Here is a 19,086-nt window from a genome sequence, read left to right as displayed (position 1 = left end):
TATATGATACTTTAATTTTCGCGCGGTTTTGTAAATAGGAACCTAGCCGCTATAGCCAATTAGAAAAGCCCCTAGGCGAACTATGACGCGTCATTTTTCAGTGGGAAATTATCGTGATTGTTACGTGCCGCTTGAGTTGTTCTCGATTACACAGTAAGTAATTCTGTTTCTATTTTATTATCGAATTTATGGATTACTGTTAGTTTCATTTATTTAGTAATCTGTTAAACATTGTAATAACGAATTGAATTAATTAGTTCTTTGAGTTTCTTTTGCTTGACGTTCATTCGATTGTTGAGGTTATCGATAGCTTATATTGTATTATAATGTTTTTAATCGGTATTTCAGTTTAAATATTGTTTTAATTTCAATTTTAGATATTTTTCTTAGTATTTTGATCTTTATTTGTGCAGATTATTGTTCAATTATGACTTCGAAGAAAATTTTACTGTGAAGAAAAAATGCATACGTCACTTATAATGTACTCAAGAATTTACTCATAATTTTTCTGCAAATACGGTAAGTTTTATCTATTTTATTGTACAATGAATGTAAAATAATTAGTTTATTAAATGAAAGAATCAATTCTTTTTCGTCAAATTATATTATTTTAATAATACATTTTCTTTTTCTAAATACATTGTTTGTACCGTTTATATATTCGTCTTTCTCTTTCGTCTATTATGTTTGAGTGAAAATGTAAACATTTCTTATAATACGGGCATTCTAAGAAATTGAGAATTTATGTCGTATATGTTCGATTTGTTGTCAAACTTCCGAGCGTATCCCCTCTCTAGTTCGTGTTTCGATAATCGAAATTGTCGCGCGAGGCGTCATTGTAATATCGATAGTAGTGGGGTTCGGTCGCGTTACTTTTCTCTGTGTTGTGTGATTAATTTAGTGCGTAATATTTGTTTATTTGCATAATTGTTTTATATTGTTTATATATTATTAATTCAATTACATTTAATTACACGTGCTTTTATTATAATCATTATAATTTATTGAAATTATATCTTTTCGCCAGCTAAATTATTCTTTTTTCTTCATTCATCTATTCGAGGTTAGAATAACAGGTACTTACAACAAATTATATTATAACTTTTTAAGAATTTGTGCTTAGTTATTGTTTTACTGTAATATAAGCATTAATTTTATTCGTTTTATATATTTATTTGAAAATCTTGATTTTCTTTTGTAGGTTATCAAATGACAAGTGGAATGAGTTTTAAGAAAATATATATTTCAATATGGACACCTTATTAATTAATGAACAATTGGTAAAATTTTATAATACATTATAATACATTATATTATTAATCACATATATTGTCTTTAATATATAATACAATAATTATTATATGATAAAAATAGAGAAGATTGTAAGAATTAAATGAATTTCTTAATATAATTTGTCTTTATTCGTGATTCACAATTAAAAAATCATCAGTATTTTTGAAACAAATATTCCATAAGAATATTTAAAAATCTTTTCTTATTTTATCTCATTCCATTAATTCAGTTTTAGTTTCAGAAAATATTTGAGACCGAGCGCAATGCGGTCGATAGAATCAGTGTTTATTTCGTAAAAGTTTTTATATTTTTTTGAAGTTCTATTTAAATTATAATAGTTTCGCTATCAGTGTTTAAAATTAGTTAAAATCAGTGTTTTTTCGCCTGTATTTTTTTTTTTTTTTAAATATTCGTTTCCGGTATATATTCGAGTCAGTGTTTCAAGAAGATAAATCAATTATTCATTATGCAAAAAGGTAATTATCTTTCATTTTATTTATACTTTTTATTTTTCTATCAAAATAGAATTACTAAATTTTGAATTTTTATATTTCAAGTTTTTGTTGCGTTTTTATTTTTATTATTATTATAATTTATATATTAGAATTGCAATCCTTATTAGTATTATATCTTTTATTAGTATTTTATAAAAATAATAGCATTTCATTTTTTATTATTTCAATTTCTTTTAATCAGTAATGTTTTAAATTACAATGTCTCATATTTCTTACAGATGTTTCCCAAATCTCAAGGCTTGTTATTTAAAGATAGTCTTCTTGAAGAGTTTCCGTAATGATAACATTGATGGTAGATTTTTTGCATCTAATGGTGAGTCGCATGCATTTTTGTTCCTCTAGTTACTCAATCATATCGTAGGATAAAAGATCCGAATCGATACGAGTGACTAGTTGTATATGTAGAATTTTGCACGAGCACAGTGACCACGGATATTTACCGTGAATAAATTTTCTTTTTCTGTATTTTATTTATTAGTTCAGGATAGGTCTTCTTGCGCATCACATTTTTTAATATTATTAATTAATATATTATTTTCTGATGACAATATATTAATACAATATCATAATTATTTTAAATATTTGCAATTGAAAATTTTTGGCTGCAGTCAATTGGTATAACCTTTGAATAAAATATAAAATTGGAAATTTATAAAATGAGAAAATATTTAGTATAGATATGCATCCAAATATCCATATGAATATGTGTGTATAAATGAAGAGCGTGAATATTTAAATAAATAATAAATAATAGAAATAATTTCAATTGTGTAGTGGAGAAGTCGGATATTTCCTGACTTCAATGCAGTTATTATACAATAATTATATGAATGCATATTATCATTAATGTAATAATAAATCATTTTCAATTTTATTTCTTTCGCTTTATAGTAATATTTTAAAACATATGCTTATTTAATTTTTACGCTATAAATTTCGCGATTTAATTTGATATATATTTTGATAAAAGTTTTATTTCTTACGTATAAAAATAAATTAAATTTTATGCGCAAGAAGACGTTTCGCGACAGGCAGATTTCTGAATTAAAGCAACAAGTTTTAAATGCTTTCATGTTTTCAAAAATATGCTTTGATAAAGAAATCGCCTGAGGTTACTTGCATTAATATTCATATCACATTACAATGAATTTTAGTCTCACTTTAAAAAGATAAATTTCAATATTTATATATAAATTTCAATAAAATTCCAATAATTCATTAAATTAATAAAGTCTTTTATTGCATTGAATTAATATATTTTTTATCATATATATTCCTTGCTAATTAGTCCATTTTTTTTTATTCAATATATTTAATTATTCATGAAATCAATAAATCGAAGTGCACGAAATAATGTTATAAATATTTTGAAATAAAACGAGAATATAAAAATAAATAAAAAAAAAATCGAAAAATATTAATCCGTTAGATACAAAATATTTATATTAATCGATCTTTTTTTAGCTCAGGATTTTCAGATTTAACCCCTTCCGTGTTCATTGCCAGGATCTCATTCACGTGCTCAGATGCTACTTGAATGAGGGAGAGGCAATGAGCACGATGACCATAGTTCATAAGTTTATAACAATTTCATAGCGACTGACAGTGTGTTGGTGCATCGTGCACGACGTATTTTCCACATCGTGTGTGTTGTTAGGCTGTGGAATTGCGTCGTTTTAATTATTATTTCATTTATGGCGCCATTTACAGTAACAAGTTTGTATACTGTTACTAAATATATACCGCGGGTTACAATGCCCATATTTCTTTAAATGATGACTCGTATGTTTTTTCGAGCACGAATATTTACAATTAAAATCAGAATATACGTACAAGTTTTTATTGCTTTTCACGCAATGGTCGCCAGCCAATGTCAGTCGATTTCAGGAAAATGGTACGTAAAGTTAGAGTGTGCGAGCAGTGTGCCAAGCTCGGGTGTCGGAGGCGTCCCGGGACGCTTTCCCTAGTGTAGGCATTTTGCGCCCGAGTGTTATGCGTGAGAATCGTTGAATGAGTGTGTTGGTGTGCCTGCTTTGCCATTTTAAATATAGGATTAGGTAGGATAGGTAGTATACTTCTGGTGTGTCTGTTTAATTATAAGCAGGTAGGGCCGGGCAGGTTGTCACAGTCTCTGGTCGGGTAGGCGCGTTTTCGCGTGACAGCCTGTTTCAGGAAATCAAATTTGAAAAATCGAGAGTGAAGCTGGGACGAATGGACAAAATGTTCACTCGTCTATGACTTCGCTCATCGAGTTCTCGAATTTCGCGGTCGCGGTCGCGAAATCGGTCTCGAAACGAACGTTGCGCTCGAGATTCTACGCATGCACGAAGAACGATCATTGCGATCGTTGATCGTCCATGTGCACTTAGCTTTCGCGATTCAGTAATTTTTCTTTTATTTTTCGTTTGCGATCAGGAAATCTCGAGCCTAGTTTTAAGTTTCAGCGGGCATCGCGCCCGAAGGAGGAAGACCGAAGAGGCCCGACAAACTGTCACGAAGAGGGCTGCAACGAATGGTTTTTCATTTTTTGGATCTTGTTCGGGTTCAAAGAATGGAAAGTCATTACTATTTTTGTCACTGTGCTCGTTTAGTAATGTATAAGTGTATATTGATGTATTATGGCCAATTTGCATGCTGGTCCATCATTTCATTCAATCATTATGGGCAAATCGCGGTTTTTGCATTAGTATTGCGGTTCCAATTAGTGTTGCGTTATAAATAATATCGCGATTCCTTTTAATTACTTCGATTATAAATTAGTCTATTATTTCATTTTTTTTTTATTTAAATTTGAACTTATCGTATAGCGTTGCGATATCGGGATATTTGATTTTTTAAATCAATTGTTGTATTAAATTCATTTTAGTGTTGCGTCAATAAAATGCCCAATGATCTTCCACTGGAATTGTGGAAGTATTTTTCTGCTTCTAGATCAACTAATGTAGCGAAATAAGCTACACAAGCATAAATCAACGATAGCAGTTTTACATGATCATGCACTGGATCCGTCAATATCGTTATTGTGAAATTAATATTAATATTTAGAAATGAGTGCATGCATTAAATTTATTAATGTTGCGTAATAATGTATCCTTGATTGAGGTTACAGTTCGGGAATCTTGTAATTTTTTTGTTATTTTTTTTTTTCGTTGATTCAAAATTGAATTGCACTCTTCGTGATTTTTTTTTTTTGAAAATTTAGTGTCACGAAATTAAAAAATATTTATTCGTGATTTCTTCGGGTTTTAAATGAATGATTGTTATATTTTGATAGCTTTTCTAGCTATCATTTTGTTATCTTTTTTTTTCAATATTTATTTTTATTTAAAGAGGATTTATTATTAAAAATTGCAAATATATATATATATATATTTGTTTTTAATGAATATGTTCTATTTATTATAATATTGCTCAAAATATATATTACAAATGTTAAAAAAAATTCGTTTCTCCATAATAGTTTATTGTTTATCTAAGAAAGAAAAATTTTCAGATTACATAAACGAGTTATTTTATTCTTATACGTACGTGTAGATATATGTAGTTAGGTTATATAATTAGATATTCATTTAGGAAGGAAGAGAACTATTGAATTTTTAATGCTATGTTAAATTATGCTATGATTATTTATAAAGGAAGACATTTGAAGTTAAGTAAATGTTAAGTAAGTAATTATAATACTTTAATGAAGAATGTTAATTAAATAAAAAATATAAAAAAATATATAGTTAATAAATCAAATATATATATATATATTTGATTATTATAACTCTTTGATTATTCGATTCTACTTCTTTTAAAACTTTATTTTATTTCTCAAAGAGAAGATCAATTTGCTCGACGAAATACTATGATTGATGTACGTAAATACTTAGATTAGTATTCGAGAGTGAGAGAGAGAGTGTGTTGTAAATCTCTAGAAAAATGACATTTCAAAAGTTGTGACACAAGTCTCGTAAGATTTCCCGACTGCGATAAAAGCAAAACGCACGATAATACTTGCTCAAGGCTGCGTTTGTGTCAGGGTTGGATCACGACGCATCCACAAGGGTGCAGCAAATAACAGTGACTAATGAAAACACGCATTCCTTCATCTCTCACTCGTACACGATAAGTTTTTGCATGATTCATTGCGCCATTACATTAAACGGCCAACAGCTCACGGTACGTGCTCATTGTGATATCGACGATTTATTGCTCGATCGTCGTCATCATTCTCGCGTCAATTGCACACTCCGAAATTGCTCCAAGTCTTTCGCGAAACATTGTGAAATTTCCACGGTCTTAGGAATCTATCTCCCGATTTCGATATTTTAACATCTCTATCTAAAATAGGTCCTTCGATCCTCTTAAATCCACCGATTCGCCTTTAACTAGGCAAATCGCGAAAATTTACAAATTTCCTCTCGAATAAAATTTCCCGACTCGTAGGATGAAGGACAGGGATAAAGAATAAGGATTTTTGTGTCAGGAATATTGGATGAGCTGGCTCGTATTACCGACCAACCCACCCATCGACCTTTACGTCATCCCGACATATTATTAATCCGAACGAGCGTAATAATCGCGCGGAGAATGAAACGAACGTACGCGAATCCCTGCTACCTGCACACGATGGCACGAGGCACTTTTCATTGAGCCAGGATCCGGAGCTGTGTCACGCACGGCATTAGTGTAACGAGAATTATCTAATCTTCGGTACGTGCTCCGTTCAACGATGGTTCTCGCGTGAGTCATAGGTTACCGGCCGAACCGAGGAGAAACGGGAACAGGGAGCGACGGAACGAACCGCTGACGAGCGCGTTACGAATGTAATAATTCTCCGTTGACCGCTACTCCACTCGTTTGTTACCGGTTTCGTTTCGTGTGAATCACATCGGTCTTAATATAACGCGAAGCCTATGCGAAATACACACGGCAAATCGGCGACATTCCTCTTCGTTAACGATCGATCGGCTACGTTATTTTATTTACAGACAGATCTTGCACGAGGGCGTCGCGTTTGTTGCGCTCAAACGGTGCTCGCTTTGCCGAGTTTATTGAACGGTCGCCCGTTGTCAAAACTGTATTTAACTCGGCCGAATTAATTACAGGCCCCTGTCTCGGAGTAAATCATCACCGGGGATAATGAATTATTGATTTGTCAGGAATGATTGAACTCGTTTTGAAAGCGTTCTTCCCCCCTCCACTTTTTCCCTCGTACGAGCTGCGTACGAAATTTATAATCTAAATCGCTCGAGCGGTGATGAACGGCATCCGCTCGAAAGCGTGCGCGGCGCAAAAACTCTTTTGATGTACCGCTCCGGGAAGAAATATTCGCGAGAAGGTTCACGGACGTTCAACAGCGTTCAACGAGGTTCCTTTTATCGATGGGACGACGACGATCGGTGGAAGAATAGCGCGCGTGACGTAACGCGGGGATAGATAGTCTTATCGTCGAATCGTTGGATCGATTTTTCGAAGGAAAATTAGATATAGTTTCGCGATTTTCGCGTTTGAAACGATACAAAAGCTGACCAATTGGAGCACGGGGTTCGCTTTCGAGAGAACAATGAGCGAATCGTTGGGGCGCGCTCGCGAGATCAATTCCCAATTTTCCTTTGTAGTTTCGCACGGGAATATACGTTGTCGAAGAACGCGATGCTTAGATCATTCTTTTACATCGTCGCCGGGTTAATCACGGTGGAACCGTTTTGTCGCCGAGAATTGGGCTGCGATATCGACTCGAGTTTGACCCGCTCGATGCGGAACGGATCGCGATGTTTCTCCGCGCGCGTAGATACGCGCTTCTCCCAGCTTTCGATTCGAAAAAAATGAAATCGAATGATCGATAGAGCGATGCACGTGATTTATCATCGTTCGATGATGTTCAATTAACAGGAATACGTCGATCGCGTGATGAAAAATCGAGGAGTACGTGTTGCGCCGATAATAATTTAACGTCGTCGAATTAAGTTGTTCGGATCGTGTGTACGAGCCTGTTTTGTTGTAATTTCAATCAAGATCTAATATTTAATATCGTGGATAAAATAAAACGGATAAAAGATATTAATTTATCGATAGTCGAGCGGTTGTGACAGGAAACAAAGCATTTTTCATTCGATTCTCTGCCTCTCGTCGTATCCAAACACGTTTTTCCTTCGAATCCTATGCGTTCCATGCGTTATTGCCTCGATCGTACAGAACTCGTTTCGAACGTTTACATCCAAACATTATAAATATCGTATACAGATATCGTATAAGGGAGAAAGTGTGATCATTTATTGTCACTCGACGAGTATATTGGATCGCGTTGAAAACTTTCTTCGTTAATTCTCGCGCGTGTCCCTCCCGCGAACGATATTGCGAAATCGCTCGTGCGTGAAAAAAAATGTCTATCCCTTTCGTCGCCCGTTGATTTCGAGCGCTAATGACGATAGTTATTAGGAAGCGGACCGAATCCGTTGGTCTGGCGTGCGTGTAGAAAGCGGCGAGAAGGAGGAGTTTGACGAGAGGAGAAACGGTGATTATCGACGATGACTGGCAGTGGGGTCATCGTGGTCGGTAAGGTTTAACGCTCTTTTACGGAGGGAAGCTTAACAATATACGCGGCCTGTGTGTACAAACTCGCTGAAATCATTAACGTCTGCTGCCCGATTTAACCCGCCGTGCTTCCTTCTCGCTCCTGCCCACCCACTTTTCACGCTGTTGTTCCCCGTTTGCGGTTTCCCATCGTACGAATTCACCTTCCCTCCTCGCCAATTCTCTATTCCATAATTGGAGCAAACCGTCTGAACTCGATCGTTCGAAGAAGGCGGCGCAACGCAAGGGATTTTCGTCGTCGCGATTTCTCCGTGAAACGTGAAATCGTCGGAGAAGTTCGTTATTTTTCCTGCTCGCGCGATAAGCGTTATCGAGTCGAGAACGCTTGAATAAACGTGATCCGAGGGCGAAGATTAATCGAAGAGATGGTGCGGCGTTATAAATATTAATCGCGGGCCAAGCAATTTTACACTCCAGAAGAGGAAGGAGAGCGATAATCAGACGCGAACCGTTCGTTCGCTGCGCGGTTAACGCAGAATCGTAAATAACCGCGATATCACGCGTTTTCCTACGTTTATTAATAATAATTTCTGGTGCGTAGAGGTTGGTAAGGTAAGGCGTCCGTGCCCGGTGTTGGTAATCGGGATCGTAATATAATCTGCGTCGACGCGCACAACTCGGCGCTGGCTCACGTACCATTGAATCGCGTAACTTTATTGGAAGACGAGAGGAAGGGAGCCGGGCGACGGTTATCTCCGGCACACCCGACAGGGACAAACGGACGCCAAGGGCCGAAAGCTTGAAGGGACGCAGACGGAGCGAAAGGGGTTGCTTCTAATAGCCCTTAAGTTGGATAAAGTTGGCCATTGTGCGCGCCACCCGGCCGTACGTGATCAGTTTTACCCTTGGATAATCACACCGGCGCAGAGATCTGACCTCCCCCCTCCCCCTCCTCCCTCCTTTCGCTTATTTCCTACGGGAAAGACGGCGGCGAAACGGGGTGAAACGGGAACGAGCGCATAATGGCAGGGATTAAGATTCGTGGCTGTAATTGATAGTTGATCGCAGCCAACGCCCGCTTCGCAGATATATCGCTAAACTTTTGAACGATATAACGTTCGTGAAAGAAGAACGGAGGGTTGCTTTAATGAAATTCGAAGATTTACCTTCTAATATCCTATAACGGAACTGATGTTGATGTTATATAGGGAGAGATATTTTAAAGAAAGATTGCGTGAAAGAAACGTGGACTATTCGATTTTTCTTTCTTTTCTTTCCTTTCTTTTTTTTTTTTTCGCGATACGAATATTTATAATCGTTTAATTTATCGTAGAAAATTCGAACGACGAATCTTATCTCCAATACATAGAACGTGCATAGAAAAGCAGCAATTCGTGAAAGGAGATTGGCGAGCGTGTACGTGTTCCGGCTTTGAACGGTTGTTCTTCAAAGGAATAAGTTATTACGATCGTTCACGATCGGTGGAAATAGATTACGTGGCTTTCGTAATTCCAACATATCGCGCAGATAACCGGATAATCGGCTTGTGTGCACTTCACTGTTTAGCGCATTAAGTAGATTGACGATACTTTGTACACCGTCACCTCATTTATTCGAATTTGCCATTACTGCTACGAAATCGATATCGCGTGATGGAAACTCGCTTATCGGAATTCGGTTCCAATTGAAAATCGGAATATACCTGTGAATATATGAATTTAATTGGTTTAATACGTTTAAGAGGAAGAAGAAAAAAAAGAAAGATTATTATTATTATTATTTCAGAATTCATTTCAAACGTTTCCGTGTTATTAGACGGCGAGGCAGAAATGTAATTAATTAAGATCGTTCGTTTAATAATTCTTCCGCTGTTAGAAACCCACGAAGTCTTTCATCAGAGCCACTAACGCTGATACAATCCATACACCTCATCCGACGATTAAACGATGGGATCGATTAATCTCGCGGTTATCCTCCGCGCTTCGTTTTCCAGTCTGCACGTAATCCGCGACGTTGCTTTGGGTTCCACAGAAGATCCATAGATCTCTTTCTCTTCCTCTCTTGTTGCTCCTTCCTCGCCTTCCCCGGCAAACAAGTTGAGTTTACACCGGTATAAGCGCTAGTCACGCCTGAACGCGGGGGATGCTCTCTCGACGGTATGGAATACAAAATGAGAAAATTCTGAACAAGCGAAATTCGTTGAGAAAAAAAAAAGAAAAAGAAAAATATTACATCGTGGATTTTTTCATACTCGATACGTTTCATCTTTTTACTCGGTCGTCCCTTTTCCTATACCCTTATATCTTTGCTACTTTGGGTCGTTAACGTTAAAATTTGTTTCAACGCAGAAATTAAACTACATCGAATCTCTCGATCTCCTCTTAACGCGAATATAATCGCGCGACGTTCGGTTTAGATTGCAGAAACTAGCGCGAGCTTAGTGCAAACGCATTAAAGGTATACCGCGCCCGAAACTTAGAAATATCCGTTTTGGCGGTGGATAGAACTGCGGTGGTTCAGGAGAAAGAGAAAGAGAGAAGGATATAAGCGTGGGCGAAGAGGAAGTTGCAAGGTCCTTTCCGGTGCGAGAGGAGGGTGTGGAGAGGAGGAAGGTTGTAGAGCGTGGAAGGTACGTTTAATTGGACGACTTCCAGGAGGTGGAATTAGGAGAGAGGTCGGGGTGAGTGAGCAACGCGTTCCGTTGGAAGAGTCGAGGGAGAGGCGAGGGAAGAAAGAGGGGGAACGTAAAGATGCGTAGGGTGGATAAAGGGCGGCTTATCGGCTAATGTCACTTTAACATTGTATCAAATTATCAGTCGCCTCGCCAGACCGACGGATTAATTAAGCTAATTATTGTTCACGCATGGACGGATACGCGGAGTGTGAGTTGTACCCTGGGAGTAAGTCATTTTGCGCGTGTTACAGTTTACATCGAAGTGGCGCGTTGTTGTTTCGCCGCCTTCCTTCACACCTCGATGCGTATAACCGACGGTAACGGCTTCTCCGCGCAGTTGCGTCTCCACCCTTCCTAGACGACGACGACGACGACGACGACGACGGGACGACAAAGAGATGTGTAACGACTACAACGAAGACAGTGAGACGGAACGAGACGAACGAGGGAGGGAGAGTAGAGAGTGGAACAGGAGGACGAGGATACAGCGAGGAATGATGACAACGTAGGTGGTTCGGTGTGAGGCATATTTATAGCCGAGCCTCGGCTTTATCGTTGTCCCTCTTGTTATCGAGCCGTCGTTACCGTTATTACGCCAATGCCTACGAAGCAACGAGACGCGTAGATCCCCGCGATACCGATTCCAAGAGGAACGAGATATTGGACGAGTAAATTCCGCGCTTAAAGTTTTTTTTTTTCTTCAACGTTGTCGTTGGGGACGTCGTTAAGGCTCACCGGCGAACGGCGGAGCGAAACAGATTCCCAGAGAGAGGTTAACGCAGATTATATCGATGCTCTGGAAATGTATTTTCTCGTACGAAATAAGCAGGGAACCGGGGCCGAGGCAAACACGTTCGAAATAAAGTTAAGAGGTGGATTAAGAACGGAATCTGTTTTAGAGCGCGATAAAAGTGTTGCCAATATTCTTACAATTTTCAAATGCGTTCGCGCGATTGAACGTGGCTTTTTCTAAATTGAGAATTTCTTTCCTCCTCTTTTCATTCTTCCGTTTCTCTTCCTTCCTTCGTCTCTGGGTTTTCTTTGAAAAGATGAGATTTTTTTAAACGGGTTCGTGGAAAGAAAATATCTCGAATGAAACGACGCGCTTTTCTCTAGATTGCGATCATATGCCGTTCCTCGTCGCGATATAATGAAGTTGCAAGAATAAAATATTCATAAATGCTTGTTTCAACGTGTTTTTAACCTCCTTTGTCGTACATTTTGGAACAAATTTTCCAACGGCAGAAGAAAGAACGGCCGCGAAACTCTACCACGACCAACTAACGATCGAATAAAGAAACCTCGCGCAACAACTTGTATCATGCTCCGCCTTTCTTCTCTCTCTCTCTCTCTCTCTCTCTCTCTCTCTCCCTCTCTCTTTCTCTCGTGAAACGAGAACGAGACGAGCGAGTCGTCGACCTAACGTTCGACCGCCGAAAGAAAAAGGAAGAAGAGAAATTTCTCCCTGCCGGGTAAAATCTCGTACCGATTATTATCCGTCGGTTGAAAACAAGCAAATTAAAACGCTAATTAAACGATTAATATAAACGGATAGATGTTGCCACCGTTGTCCGACACGGGTACACCTATATACGCGTATAAAAGGCCCATATGGCGGGTATGGTTTCCTTAATGAAGATGATCTCCGTGCGTTAACACGGCCCATTCATTTGTTCCCAGAAAAGAACAAGTCGGAATATCAACGATGACAACGAGGATCCACCGATGAAGTAGGAGAGGACGGAGGAGGGTCGCATTCCATTGGATCGAGATTTATTTGCCGAATAAATGTTGAGAAGGTATTTTTAATGGCCGACAATAGTGGCCCGATAGTGATCTCAGAAACGTATTGTCGTTGAACGTCGTATATAATCCCAGAGGCATCGACGCAACCAACAAAACGGATACACTCTCTCTTTCTCTTTTTCCCCCATCCCTTCGAATCGCTTCTCTTTCATTTTCTCCCGCGTGACTCTTCTCGTCTCTCTCTCTCTCTCTTTCTCTCTCCCCCAAGTTATCGGCCACGAGAAAGAATCCTTTTCGTGCTCTCCTCGCACCATGATCTTTACTACTCTTCGCTCTCTCGACCCGCGCTTATTCACTTACCTTTCATCTCTCTTCGTTTCCCCGGATTCTCCCACAAGTTGTCTCTTCTTTCTCTTCTCTTCTCTTCACCAAAGCGTTCCTTTTTGGTCCGCGAGGACTATCATCGCGCCGCTCGCTCAACTTGCTTTGAAACTCTTTTGTGAATCGACATTATTATTGTAATTGAATACTTGTCTCCTAGAGGGATATCCTTTCGTCCCGCGTGCGTCACAATGCCGCGGCTCGAATCACGGATTGATGCCGCGAGAGAAAGTCACCCTTTCCTCGCTTTCCAATCCTTCGAAATCGATCCTTCCGGCACGATCTATCGCTTGTACGAAATATTTTATATCGAGACCGCGTGTCTCTCGTTAAAACTTCACGAAGACGTTCCATCCTGGACTCCTCGCGTTATATTTTCGATCGAGGTTATCGATCGTGCTCGAACCTCACCCGTTTCAAATTTATCGTTTCATTATCTACATCGGGTCGTTCTTCTTATACCATTTTCGTTCTTTCTCTCTTCGTAATTAACGTGAGTGAGAAACGTTCCTCCTCGGAGAAGGTGTCGAGGAAAAATACGTACGCGAGAAGAGAGTTTCGAAGCCCGTGTTCGCTCGGCGATAGCGAGGGGTCAGGCTAATAACAACGAGTCGTAATGGGGGAGAGCCACGAAGTAGAATACGTGCGGATTCATTTTCAATTTCCGCGACATCTTCGCCGACGCTCCCTCCGTGTTCCGTGGCGCACGGATTCCGTGTACGCGGATCAAGGTACTTAGGCCGACATTACACCGACTGCGTGCCAGGTTCCACGAGGCTCGCCAATTATTGATGAACCACCGACCCAACCAGTACGCATATTCCGCTCCAAGGATACAGTTATGATTGCTACAAGCAACGCGGGCCCGATGCGATTCACCGACGTGTAGTACTACCTTGAAGCGTTATTAACGTGAGAAAATGTGGTTACCTCTCCTCCCTGTCCTTAATCTTCGTAATGGATATGATTTTCCGCGCATACCGAAGGGAACCGATTGGGCAGGGAATATTTCGCGTTACACGATGTGGCGCGCGATAGATCGTCAAATCCAATCGTTCGTTTATTTCGAGGAAGCGTGTTCTGCGCTTTTCTATCTTTTTTTTCCCGTCGTCGTTAGTTCCAAACCGCGTCCTCGAAGAGAACACGGCAACCTGACCGATACGTTTTGAATTTTTCACGCGGAACAACGCTTGGAGCGAAATTGCGCGAGGCAATCGCCGTGCTATTAACGGGGGAGAAAAAGAAGATTGGCGTGTTATCAACGTTGTGGGGAGGGGGAAGTATGATGGTGGAAATGGCGGATCGTCTGCTGATTTTGCGCGAGAGTCATGGGATTTATTGACGGGGTCACAGAACGTTGTGAAATTTTAACTATTTCGACTAATAGAGAATCCTTGTCGTATATCGAGAAGAATTATTAAAAAAAAAAAAAAAAAAAAGGAAAAAAAAGTGTAATACGAGTGATATTATTCCTTTCGAGGAAGGAGCGGGATTGTACTTGTTTCCAGTAAATGATTAATGAGAAAGGCGTTTCCCGTAAACGGAAACTTGGTTTCCAGATCGGTATCGCCGCGCGCGATTTTAAACAATTTCGAGTCGTTTTCGATAATAACAGCGTATCCGTACGCACGAAGTAACAATCTGCTTGTTTCGGTTACGAGGATTGGGCAAGATCGGGGCCAGTTGCAGACGATTTTAATCGGAGAACTCGGCCGATTCTCGAAGTGAGATTAGATAAGACGGATAAGAGATAGCCGTTCCAGTAATATCCGAGCCGAGGATATATTCTTTCTCCGCGATTGCGCCGTGAGTCACGTGTTAAAATTCAGCCGCGGCCCCGAAACCGCCCCCTCATAAAGGAAGCGTCAGTTCATAAATTGCCCCCCTGGTCCCCGTGTCCCTTCCTCTCTGACCCTTCCCGCCGACGGTGCAACGATCTCAATTTTGAGGGTGCCAGCAGGAAACTACCACCCTCGACAAAACTTACTGAATTCATTATGGAGCGAACAAAGGCTTCATGGAAAAGCCTTGGGCTACGTACTACACTCCGCCACGGAGGAAGGAAGAGTGGGAGATTCCGTAAGGTAGCGGCGAGTCGATCGCCACGATCGGTCTTGGTATCGGTACCAAGTGGCGATGATGGTGGTGGTATCTTGACCAAACGCTTCGTATCGATCGAAATTTTTTTTAAAAGGGAAAGGGAAGTTTTGAAAAAAAATTCTTTCTCGCCCAGAGAAAGAATGCACGAGGAGTGGAGAATCTTAGAGAGCAGAATTCCCCTTTCGGGATTGAACGTATTCGAGGTTAGGGCAAAAGCCAGGTTACACCTAAAGCGCATCGAACAAATGGTTACCGAGGTTCTTGCCTCCATTTGCATCCTTCACAAACGTATCAATAATGAACGTTGGAGCTTGTCGAGGCTGACAAGCAGACGGCGAACAATAGAATACGGAACACGGGATTGAAAGGTTTCCGATTCCGACAATGCTCGAAACGAGGAATCTAGGGAGAGGAGGGATACGCGTAGTAATCGAACCTATCTCGTATCGAGATAGAGTTCGTGTCGAACGAAATCAAAAAATACACACACGTGTACATACATGTATACACACGAAGCGATACACCAGCGCTTGGTCCCGTTTCCTTTTCGAGACGAGTTACAAGATAACGTTGGCCAAGGCTCCGCCCGTTGGAAAGGAACCAGGGGTCCACCAATGAAGATCTGAACCCACGGCGAGCACGCGACCAGTTAGGCTAAGGGCAAACGTAAAACTTACCGATCGGCAAGATAACTGGTGTTTAACACGCGAGCCGAACCGCCATTAAGCCCGGCCCACCGTACGATTTCCACGCGGCTCAGCTCCGAGTCTCCGCTTCTCCTCGCGCGTCCACGATTGATTTACGGGCCCCGCCGCCACTTTTTCTCTCCGGACAGAGAGAGACAGAGGAGAGGATGGAGACACGCGCGAGGACACACGCATACACACGCGCGCGTGCCTCGCGTAGACGAATCCTGGTTATACGGGAACTCGCGCAACGTTGGGGATGGCCGGTGAGATTGCCTCGGGTTCGTTGCACCGCGCGCTCGAAACGGCCGAGATGGGATCGAGCAGGCGGATGTGATCTGGCTAGATCGGATCTACCTGCTTCTTCGCCGGTGCCTCGCCTCGGTGCTTCATGGGAATCGATGTTCTCGATTTCTCGAAACCGATAGTATTGATTGGAACCTCTGCGTTTCCCCCTCCTCGTCCTTCCGTTTAATTAATTATTTTTTTCCCTCCTCGTTCTCGTCCTAGTAGTTGTCGTCGTCCTGGTTGACGCGCGTATTGTTCGCCTCCCGATGGATTTAGTAGTGCCTCCTTGAAATTCTCGCGATCGATGGAGATCTATCTCCGTATCGACGCGCAACGATCCTCTCGACTCCTACTCGCGTATCTCCTTTTCGCGAATTAGGGTTAATTGATTCAATTTCGGTACGAATGCTAATTGCGGCGCGACTACCAATTATACAGCTGAATTTATGTTACACGTTATCACTTGACCCGATACACGGAGGCAGAGAAGAGGCCGCGTCATATGTGGAGAGAGAGAGAGAGAGAGAGAGAGAGAGAGCCGTCTCGTAACGATTCGGTTTTCCGCTACCGATTCTTATACCGATATAAAAATCGGCTCTCGGGGGCCGATGCCTAATTAACGGGGCGCCGCCTAATTAAGGCCCATTCGAGCCTTTTTACAAGAGTTTATCTTGGTCTCGGCCGACCGGCCTTCCGATAAACCCCTCGAGAACTCGAGTTGGAAAGAACTGACGTGGTTACACACGGTTCGGAAGATGAAGCTACCTCGTTCCCCCCTTTGAATTCATAATGTTCTAATCAGAAAACCGTCGGTCGTCGGGCGAACGTCATGCATTAGAAAAGGTGGTTCGGCGCGGAGGGGAGAATGGAAGTAACCAAGACTTATAAAGCTAACCGGAAATTACCAGGAATATCTTGCTTCATTTTCGGAGCACACTTATCTATCCTTACCTATATATATATATATATATATATATATATATATATATATATATATATATAATACACACTCGACCGAGGTTTTCGATTCATCTTCTCGCGAATCATGCATCTTTGAAATATTTCAAGCTTCATTCCTGTCCAATGAAAATTATTGTTGATTCTTCCACGTGCGAAGATGAAGTGGGGGAGAAAAGAAAAGAAAAAGGTACGGATAGAAGTAATAAAAATGAAGGTTCTAACGTATAAAATAACTTGGTTAACTTAAGTTTCGTTTCGGTTTCGAGCCCGAGGTATAACGGTTTGAACAGTTGTTAGTCAGGTTGCTATCAATCAGCGCGGCGTATTACTTAACACGCGACAAAATACACAACCGGGTAGGAGGTGAAGTTAATACAACGCTTCCTATCTATCTTGCCAACTAGTTTCCGTAGTATCTCCATTACACCGCCGCCGCCTCGAGTTGCGATACGTTGTTAATAACAATTCAACCGGCAGATCCGTGTGCCTCGCCGATTCGCGGGACAATCCTTCCGTTTGTTGCCGGGGATCGAAATATTTTGCCCGAGCGAGCGGAACGAGCGCCACCGCGACGATACCGAGAATTTCTCTAATTCTATGAATGCAATATGATCTCGCGCGTCCGTGAATTGAATTCCGCGATCGATGCTCCGCTCGAGCGGAATGGAAAACGGGGAGGAGAGGAGGGGAAAAAAAAAAAAAAAAGAAAGAAAGAAAGGAAAAAAATGCAATTTCGGATTTAACGGGTCGGAAAAATGCTGTGGATCCCCGTGTAATGGTGTATCGTGTGGTAGTGTTTTTTTTTTCTCTCTTCTTCTTCTATAGTTTTTTATATATTCCTTTTTTTTTTCACCCCCCTGTTTTTGTTTTTACAGGAACAAAATGCGCGGCGGCTAAACGCTTGTTGCGCTTCCGGCCGGTGCGCGGCTGTTCGCTCGACGCTCGATGTAATCGGGGATTGGTCGAAAATTCATTTTTATGAAATCTCCGATTGCCGATATTTTCTCCCCGGCCGTATTTATAACCGTGCCGGGCAGAAAAAAAGTGGGGAGGAGGGGGGAGGGGAGGAGAGAAAAAAGGGAAAAATAGTTGGTAAAATATTTGATAAAAAAGAATAATAGAAATTACGCGGCATGCGCGCAACATTAATGCAGCCCCTTTTATTTAAAACACAATATTTCCCTCTCTCTGATTTGCGTATCGAAATATTAAACGTACGTTACGCTATCCGAAAGGGAAACACTGGAAAATTGTTATTAAAAGTATCGAACGCTTTCGTTTAACGATGCAAATGGGATACAATTAAAACGTTACAAAAATACCCGAGTTTCTTTTTTTTTTTTTTTTTTTTTTGCGTTCTTCTACTCTCGATTCAAGAAAAATCGACGAATTTCGACCGAATATTTCATTCGAATCGGTACAACAAGCAGTAGATTCGTTAATAGATTCGTATCTGTTACGGGAGTAGTTTCTTTCCTTTTTCGACGACGAATCTCGAAATATATATATATATATTTTGTCTTTTAAAATATCGAAACGCTGTTGAAAATCAGGCTAACAACACGAAATATAAACAAAATATCGGTTATTTTGTATTCGTACAATACCTGCTGCATATTCATTATATCATACATTTCTGTACATCCTGTATCGAGGTTAGGAATCGCAACGGTTCGAATTTCTCTGTTTTGCGGGGCAACGATATAATAACGTCCCTTTTTCATGCCACAGACACGAATATGTAAATTCCTTTTTATCAACGACATTAGGATGAACCTTGATTTTTGAAAAATTTTTTTATTAAATCTTCAGACTGCAACACGATAGTGTCAAACGGTATTTCGCAACAGAATGGAACGAGATTGAAATTTCACGATGAAATATCGATCTTCTCGTTGTTTTTTCCACGTTCCAAGTATGT

General features: G+C 40.3%; 1 long non-coding RNA gene across 3 annotated transcripts in view; it reads left to right on the top strand.

The window, feature by feature from the left end:
- Positions 1-38: 38 nt before the first annotated feature.
- The window catches only part of LOC105734902 (uncharacterized), a 184,449-nt gene continuing 165,401 nt past the window's right edge, over positions 39-19,086 (top strand). Inside the window, exons 1-6 of one of the 3 annotated variants that reach the window (XR_015293319.1) lie at positions 39-153; positions 414-519; positions 1,202-1,280; positions 1,529-1,769; positions 2,027-2,121; positions 12,685-12,749. This is a non-coding gene — a long non-coding RNA (uncharacterized LOC105734902). Of the gene's footprint in view, positions 154-413; positions 520-1,027; positions 1,077-1,201; positions 1,412-1,528; positions 1,770-2,026; positions 2,122-12,684; positions 12,750-19,086 lie in introns of those variants that run through there. The other 2 variants (XR_015293318.1, XR_015293320.1) reach the window with 2 other exon arrangements.

Source organism: Apis florea, unplaced genomic scaffold, assembly GCF_048593485.1.
Source record: "Apis florea isolate Af1SG1 unplaced genomic scaffold, ASM4859348v1 contig_3367_pilon, whole genome shotgun sequence".
NCBI classification, from domain to species: Eukaryota; Metazoa; Arthropoda; class Insecta; order Hymenoptera; family Apidae; genus Apis; species Apis florea.
Note: the sequence above shows the minus strand (reverse complement) of the source record. Positions and strands in the feature narration are given on the sequence as shown.